Here is a 7,403-nt window from a genome sequence, read left to right on the forward strand (position 1 = left end):
CCCAGTGCCAGGGCTATGTGGGAGCTCCCCACGCATCCCAGATCCCAGCCACACTTTGGGTAGGATTTTGTTCCCCACACATCACATTCCATTATTTTTCTAAATCATATTCAATCTGCATTTGAACTCCCATTCACAAAGGAGGTGACAAAGTCCATCTCCATCTTGCCTAGGGTTGGACTCTTCTGGCTCCCTAGGGTCATACAAGGATCTTTTGGGGGCTTCCAGGGAGCCTGGAGGATGGGGTAGCCCCTCTAGTCTGGGTCCCACCTAGTCCCAATGAAGGGATCCCTGTCCCAGTCCACGTGACCCTGTCAGAGGCAAGTAGCTCCTCCACCCCAGCCAAGCGGGGCACAGGGATCCTTCTCCAAAACAGCCCGAGTCGTGTATCCTCCGGGTCCCATCACCCACACCCTCTGGGGCTTCCTGGGGGTCAGCAGATACATAACCCTGGCTTCCTCACCCTTTGGGGGAGGGAACAACTCTAGGACACCTGCTGTAGACAGGCTCCCAGCTCCCCAGCGGGACTGGGCCCCAGTTGTCCATGCTGATAACCAGCGTGCTGACACAGTGTTTTTTTTTGGGGGGGGGGGGGGGTTTGGGGTTTTGTTTTGTTTTGTTTTGTTTTGTTTTTTGAGACAAGGTCTTGCTCTGTTGCCCAGGCTGGAGTGCAATGACACAATCTGTTTACTGCAGCCTCAAACTCCTAGATTCAAGTTATCCTCCTGCCTCAACATTCCAAGTAGCTTGAATTATAGATGTGCATCACCATGCCCGGCCCAATATGCTCTTTATAGGTTGCCTCACCTCCCCACCTCACTTCCCCACTCCCCTACCAGTGTTCCCTGGGGTCATCTCCCAAATCAACTACCTGCACTCCAATCCTGTTCTCAGGGTCTGCTTCCGGTGAACCTCAATCAAGATAGCCATTTGCTCCAGGCAGGCACTATTCTAAGGATCTTCCAGACCTTCAGTCACGCCACCTTCCCCAGCGCCTGTGGCACAGGCTCCCCCCACACCTGCACCTGACAAATGAAGAAACCAAGGCTCTGACAACTCTGCACCACTCCCAAGCAGCCCCCAACTATTACCCCACACCACCTCCTTCTTCTCTCTGCTCCTTTATCACCTACCCACTTGGGTTTCCACCTCCCCCAAAAAAAGAGAGGGGTCGTTCTCCTGTGCCAGCCTCCTGATTTGGGCCTTGAAACACAACCACCCTCCATGAACTGCTGAGGCTCCTCCAGACTGGGAATTCCACGACTCCACTGCCTTGCTGGGCTGCGGGAGGAAAACTCCTCAATTTCCTGCTGTCTTAGCAGCAGCAGCAAAGAGAAAACACCAAGAGCTCTCATTAAATCATCGTGCCTTGCAGGAATTAGTACTGTGTTTGTCTTACAGATGGGAGATGAAGTAACAAACAGCTGGTGATGTGATGGGGCTGGGGCGGGAACCCAGGCCTCACCCACTTTGCCCTGAGCCTCCCAGCTGAATCCACAGCAGGTTATAGATCCAATTTTCTTTCTTTCTTTATGTCTTTTTTTTTTTGAGACAGGGTCTCACTCTGTCGCCCAGGCTAGAGTACAGTGGTGCAATCTCTGCTCACTACAACCTCCGCCTTCCCAGGCTCAAGCAATTCTCCTGCTTCAGCCTGCCGAGTAGCTGGGATTACAGGCATGTGCCATCATGCCCGGCTGATTTTTGTGTTATTAGTAGAGACGGGGTTTCGCCATGCTGGCCAGGCTGGTCTCGAACTCCTGACCTCAAGTGATCCACCCGCCTCGGCCTCTCAGAGTGCTGGGATTACAGGCATGAGCCACCGCGCCGGGCCCCAGTTTTCTTTTTCTTCAAAATAACGGTAACAACCAGCAGCCTCTGCTCCCAGCAGAGTGTTATCTACTTCCTGTGAGTTGAGCATTCCCCTTTTACAGATCAATAAACTGAGGCTCAGAGAGAGGCAGTGACAGTGTCTTGCCCATCTCCGTGTCCTGCCTAGGGCTTCCCTTTTGTGGAAGACACCCCCATGAAACCTCCCATCTCTCAGCAGAGATTAGTCAATTAGCATATGGAGGCCGTGGGGCTCCGGTCTTTTTCATTTAGAGACCAGATTTGGGAAGGAAAGAAGACCTCAGTGGTTCCACTAACACCCTGCGCCTTCCTGGTGACTCAGGTGAGCAGTTAACCCAAAAGCTTTTCTCTGCCCTTGGCAGAAGGAAGACAGCCCTTCACAATAATATTGAGAACCAGTTTGCGAAATGAAGGGGACCTATCAACTCTTAAATCGTATTCTAACCCAAAAAATCTGAGATTCTAAAATAAGAATATCCCATCTAATCTATGCTGCCAAGTCATATTAGGTTGATGCAGCAACTTAATACTGACACTAGCCCTTTGCTTTTGAGGTTAGCCAAAATGAGAACTTCAGAGCTGCCATTGACCTTGTGCTTCCTGCACAGCTGCTGTCTTCTAGACCCCACCCTTCAGGCTGGGCACGGTGGCTCATGCCTGTAATCCCAGCACTTTGGGAGGCTGAGGCAGGCAGATCACGAGGTCAAGAGATCGAGACCAGCCTGGCCAACATGGAGAAACCCCGTCTCTAATAAAAATACAAAAATTAGCCAGACATGGTGGCACGCACCTGTAGTCCCAGCTACTCGGGAGGCTGAGGCAGGAGAATCGCTTGAACCTGGGAGGCGGAGGTTGCAGTGAGCCGAGATCACGCCACTGCACTCTAGCCTGGGCAACAGAGAGAGACTCCATCTCAAAAAAAGAAAAAAAAAAAAAGAACTTGCCCTTCCATTGTCAGCCTCTCTGCCCCAGGTCTCCAGCCAAAGAACACAGTTTAACACCTGCTCTGTCCATGCCTCTGAGTTGTGAAAGGGAAAGACATTAACCCCAGGAGGAAACCCTGTGAAAAATCCAAAATCCACCTAGAGAAGAGTCACACCTGCCATTGGGGTGCCCATACTAGACAGCAATTAATGAAGCCGTCAAAGCTGACACAGCCAGCTGTGCACACTCGCAGTGGGGATGCCAGGATTCCCACATCAAAGGACCCTGGCACAGCAGTTTGGTTGGGAGCTAGGTCTCCGAGTCTTGGAGCTGCGTGGCATAGTGACACCAAATTTCTCTTTCACTGAGTGGTCAGACCCCTCTCTGGGCCCTGATTTCAAATCCCAGCTTTATCATGGACATGCTGTGTGACCCAGAGCAAGGTACTTAACGTCTCTGAGTCTCAGTTTTCTCATCCATAAAATGGAAGTTAAAAGAAATAACTTTTTGAACACTTCCTATATGCTAGGCCCTGTACTGAATTGCCTCAACGAACCTTCACCATACCCAAAAGACATAAATGGATCTATCATTCCCATGTTACAGACATGAAAAGTGAGGCTCAGAAGAGAAAGCCACTTGCCCACAGTCACACAGCTCCTGATTGAAGGTGGCAGTTTGAGCCCAGGCCTGTCTGGCTGCAGAGATCATGCCATTGGTGACCACGTCATAGCAAAAACTGATGGCTTGGATAACCTAGACAGAAAGGGCATAGGTCCTGAGACTTGGCAGAGCTTGAAAGTAATTTTAAAATTAAAAAAATTTTTTAAAGACTATAGAGAATGGCTACCAGAAGGTGGACCCCAGAGCCTCCCTGCCTGGCCCTTGCCACCCACCTGCTCTCCTCCCTCTGCCTCACCCCCACACAATCACTCCCGTGGGTTCTATGACTGCCACATCCTGTACTAGGAGCCCCCGCAGGGCCCCTCCCGAGAGCTGGGGTCCCTACCAGGGCTCCACAGCTCCAAGGACGTTCCAAACGGAAATGACCCACTCTCAAAATCACAGGGCCCCACCCACCTCCTCCCTAAAGCCTGTTGGTCCAGGACTCAGGGCCTGCCCCTCAAGCCTCAGTTTTGGCCAGAAGCCCCTTGCCACCCAGTGCCAAGAGGACCTCTCCCTCCACTGAAGAGTTCCTCTGAGCCGCAAGCCCGGCCAAGGGGCTGGACTTCCTGCCCGGGTACCCACCCGCCTGGGCTTCTGAGCTCAGGTTTAAAAAGTTTTCTTTCTGGGAAGCTGGAGACAGAGGCCAAGGAGAGATTCCAGATAACCCCATTCTTGGAGATGTAAGGCCAAGGAGGTCAATGGGGCATTTCTCAAATATTTCTTGAGCACCTATAAAAACGTTGTGAAGTGGCACACAGATTTTTAGCACCAGGCGAACCTGGGCCGGAATGCCGGCTCTGCCACTCACTACCTGTGTCACCTTGGGTAAGTTATCTCTCCATTCTGAGCCTCAGTTTCATCATCTGTATCTTGGGCCTGATATCAATGATCTGAGACCATTGGGGTGAGGACTCAATGATGCGATGAAGCTTGTGCAGCCCTCAGCATGGTGCCTGGCATATAGTATGGACTCCAGAAGTCAGGGTTGGTATGGCTGGCTCAACCCAGGAAGTGGAGAGGGTGGAAAGATGAGTGTGCTGTGCTGAGGGCAATGGGGGAAAGAGATCTGACTTGAGTGAACTGATAGAGAAAAGTGTCTGACACAGAGACTGACTAAGTGCTGGTTGGATGAATAGTGGATGCATTTGACATCAGCTTGGAAGAGCAAAGCCACAAGCACAAATTTCACAGCCCAATCAATACAAAGCAGTTTGTGTATGCAAACAAACACAAAACCATTCTCTTTCCGTTATCCGATTTGGTCACTGTTTTGAAATCCTGTGCCACCAAGTAGCAAAAAACTGGATACTCAAGGCAATGCCAGGACATTCTAAGGCACTCCAGCGTAGGCTTAGCCACTTCAGGGGTCTCCTCACCTTGCTCAAGGGCAGCGTCTACCCTCTGGGTGGCTTCTTCATGGGCGTGGCATGGAGGGCAATGGTAGCTCCTCTGTGGGCCCTGTTTATAGTGACATCTGCCCTAGAGATGTCTGCATTTTGGCTGGTCCCTGCCTTGCAGTTCCAGAAGCTTCGTTTCCTAGTGGAATGCTCCTGCCCACCCAGGCAGCCCCTGCCTGCAGATTCTGGGGTCCCAGCTATGCCCTTTCAGACACGTGGCAGGGCTGAGGTTCTGCTGGTAGGAACTGGTGGTACAAATGCAGTGTTTGGAATATTTCTCTGCTAGCTGGTAAAGATCTGTAGCTTTAAGCAACCCAGGTGCCTACCCCTACCACCTCTCTGACACCTCCCCCAGAGCCTCTATCCCATAGCAAACTCAAGATCCAGAAGCCTCCAGTGTTAAAAGGGAGTGCCAGGCTATGAGGAATGACTCACACTTGTAATCGCGGCACTTTAGGAGACCAACGCAGGAGGATCGCTTGAGTCCAAGAGTTCGAGACCAAACTGGGCAACATGGCGAAATCTAGCCTCTGCTAAAAATACAAAAATTAGCTGTGCATAGTGGCATGCTCGTGTAGTCTCAGCTACTTGGAGGCTGAGGCAGGAGGATTCCTTGAGTCTGGGAAGTCGAGGCTGCAGTGAGCCAAGATTGTGCCACTACATTCCAGCCTGGGTGACAAGGCAAGACCCTGTCTCAAAAAAAAGGGGGAAGTAATACATCCTTTAACCTCTCACAATGTCATCCAGCCATATTAACAGCTGTTGGGCACTCACTGCTTGCTAAGTGCTTTGCACATATTATGGAACATATTCCTCACAACGACCTAGAATTGTCCCCATTTTACAGATGAGAAAACCGAGGCATGAAGAGGTCCTGTGACTTGCTCAGGTCCCACCCTCAGGAAGTGGCAGGGCCCAGCTTTGAAGCCAGCCCACACTCTGGAGAAGGGCACTCCAGGCCGAGGGATCCACAAGCACAAATGTACAGTGGCAGGAAGTGCAGGCTGTGTTCGAGGACTAGCGGATCTGGAGCTGGGGGCAGAGGCAAGGGAAGGAAAGCTGGAGAGATGGTCCTAGGAGAGGCAGAGCTGGGAGATACACAGTGACAGGGCCCCGGTGAGGACGTCAAGGCTCCCACCTCTGTGTCTGCAGGTCCTGGCCAAGAGGATGCTGCTGCTCTGGATGTCACTGCTTGCTGGACGCTGCTGCCCCAGGCCCAGGGGAAGGCCCAGCACCTACTCTGCCTTCAGAGGACAAGAATCAGCGGGAAACAGGTAAATGTTAAGGGGTGAGTGTCAGAGGCACGAACTCAGGAAAGGCCAGGGGTGGGAGACGGCACCACCTCCCTGCTCAATGCTTCTCCTGTACAGGCCTCCCCTTTGCCGCAGAATTCACCTTCCCTCACCCAGAGCTGATCCTGTCTCTCCCCTGCTCTAACACTTGCCATGGCTCCTCAGTGCCCTCAGGAGAACCTCTGAGCCCCTTATCCTGGCATTCAAGGCCCTGCATCTCCAGCCTCTTCCACTGCCTCCTTCCCTGACCACCCCCACAGACTTCACAGCTCCCTCCTGTGCTAGGCTGTTCCTCTGGCCTGAAATGTCTTTCCCTCCTGCTCAACCTGGTGCATCTGGGCCCATGCTTGAACGCAAAGTTCTAACCACCTCCTCTGGGAATTCCTCTCAATTTCCCCAGGCAGAAGGGATCTCTCCTTCCTCTGAGTTCCCACAGCCCTTTGGTGACGTCTCCTCTGCGGCCTTATCCAAGTGTGCTGCGCCTGCTGTCCCATCTGTCTGTAGGGCTGGCTGCCTCTGTCCCTAACTCCTGACTGAGCTGTTTGTCATCCATCCAGCCCCGTCCCCGCTCGCCACGCTGCAGCCTCACTTATCTTTCTGTTTCCTACCACGCCAGGCTCACCAGCACCTCAGGGCCTTTGCACGTTCTGTTCCCTCTGCCACCATGGCTGTCCCCGAGGTCAGCCTGCATGATGGATTCCTCCACCTCACTCAGGCCTCAGCTCAGAGGCCTCCTCCTCAGAGAGGCGCTTCCTTTTCACCCCATCAGAAACAGATCTTCACCCAGTCATGCTCCGACTCCACTGTATTTTTTCTTTTGCACAGATCACTCTGGAATATTGCCTTGCTTGCTGATCTGAGTGCTCGGCTTTTGTCTCTCTCCCTACCAGGAAGTAAACTCCATGAGGGCAGGAGCCACACTGCTTCTGTCCCCTGAGCCCAGGAGAGAGTAAGCGCTCAGTAAGTGCTGGCTGCCAAATGACTGAGTGAATTTGGTGAAAGGTTGAAAGAACGGTACAGCCCCACACTGAAGCGGGGCTTGCATCCTCGGACAGTTCAGACCTGTTCTCAGAGCACTGCACCCTGGACTGCATGCTCAGCCTGCCTGTGACAGGGGCCAGGAGCAAAGGTGTTGCTGTCCTGGACCACCTGCCCTTTCTAGGCAAACGCCTCTCCAAGAAGAGCAGTGGGCTGGACCTGTCGCAGGTCGGTCGGGGAACTGCTTTCAGGGAAGAGCCTCCCCCAGCTGTGGGAGCTACTCGGGGCAGGTGGATAA

The sequence above is a fragment of the Pan troglodytes genome, chromosome 21, assembly GCF_028858775.2.
Source record: "Pan troglodytes isolate AG18354 chromosome 21, NHGRI_mPanTro3-v2.0_pri, whole genome shotgun sequence".
Classification (NCBI taxonomy): Eukaryota; Metazoa; Chordata; class Mammalia; order Primates; family Hominidae; genus Pan; species Pan troglodytes.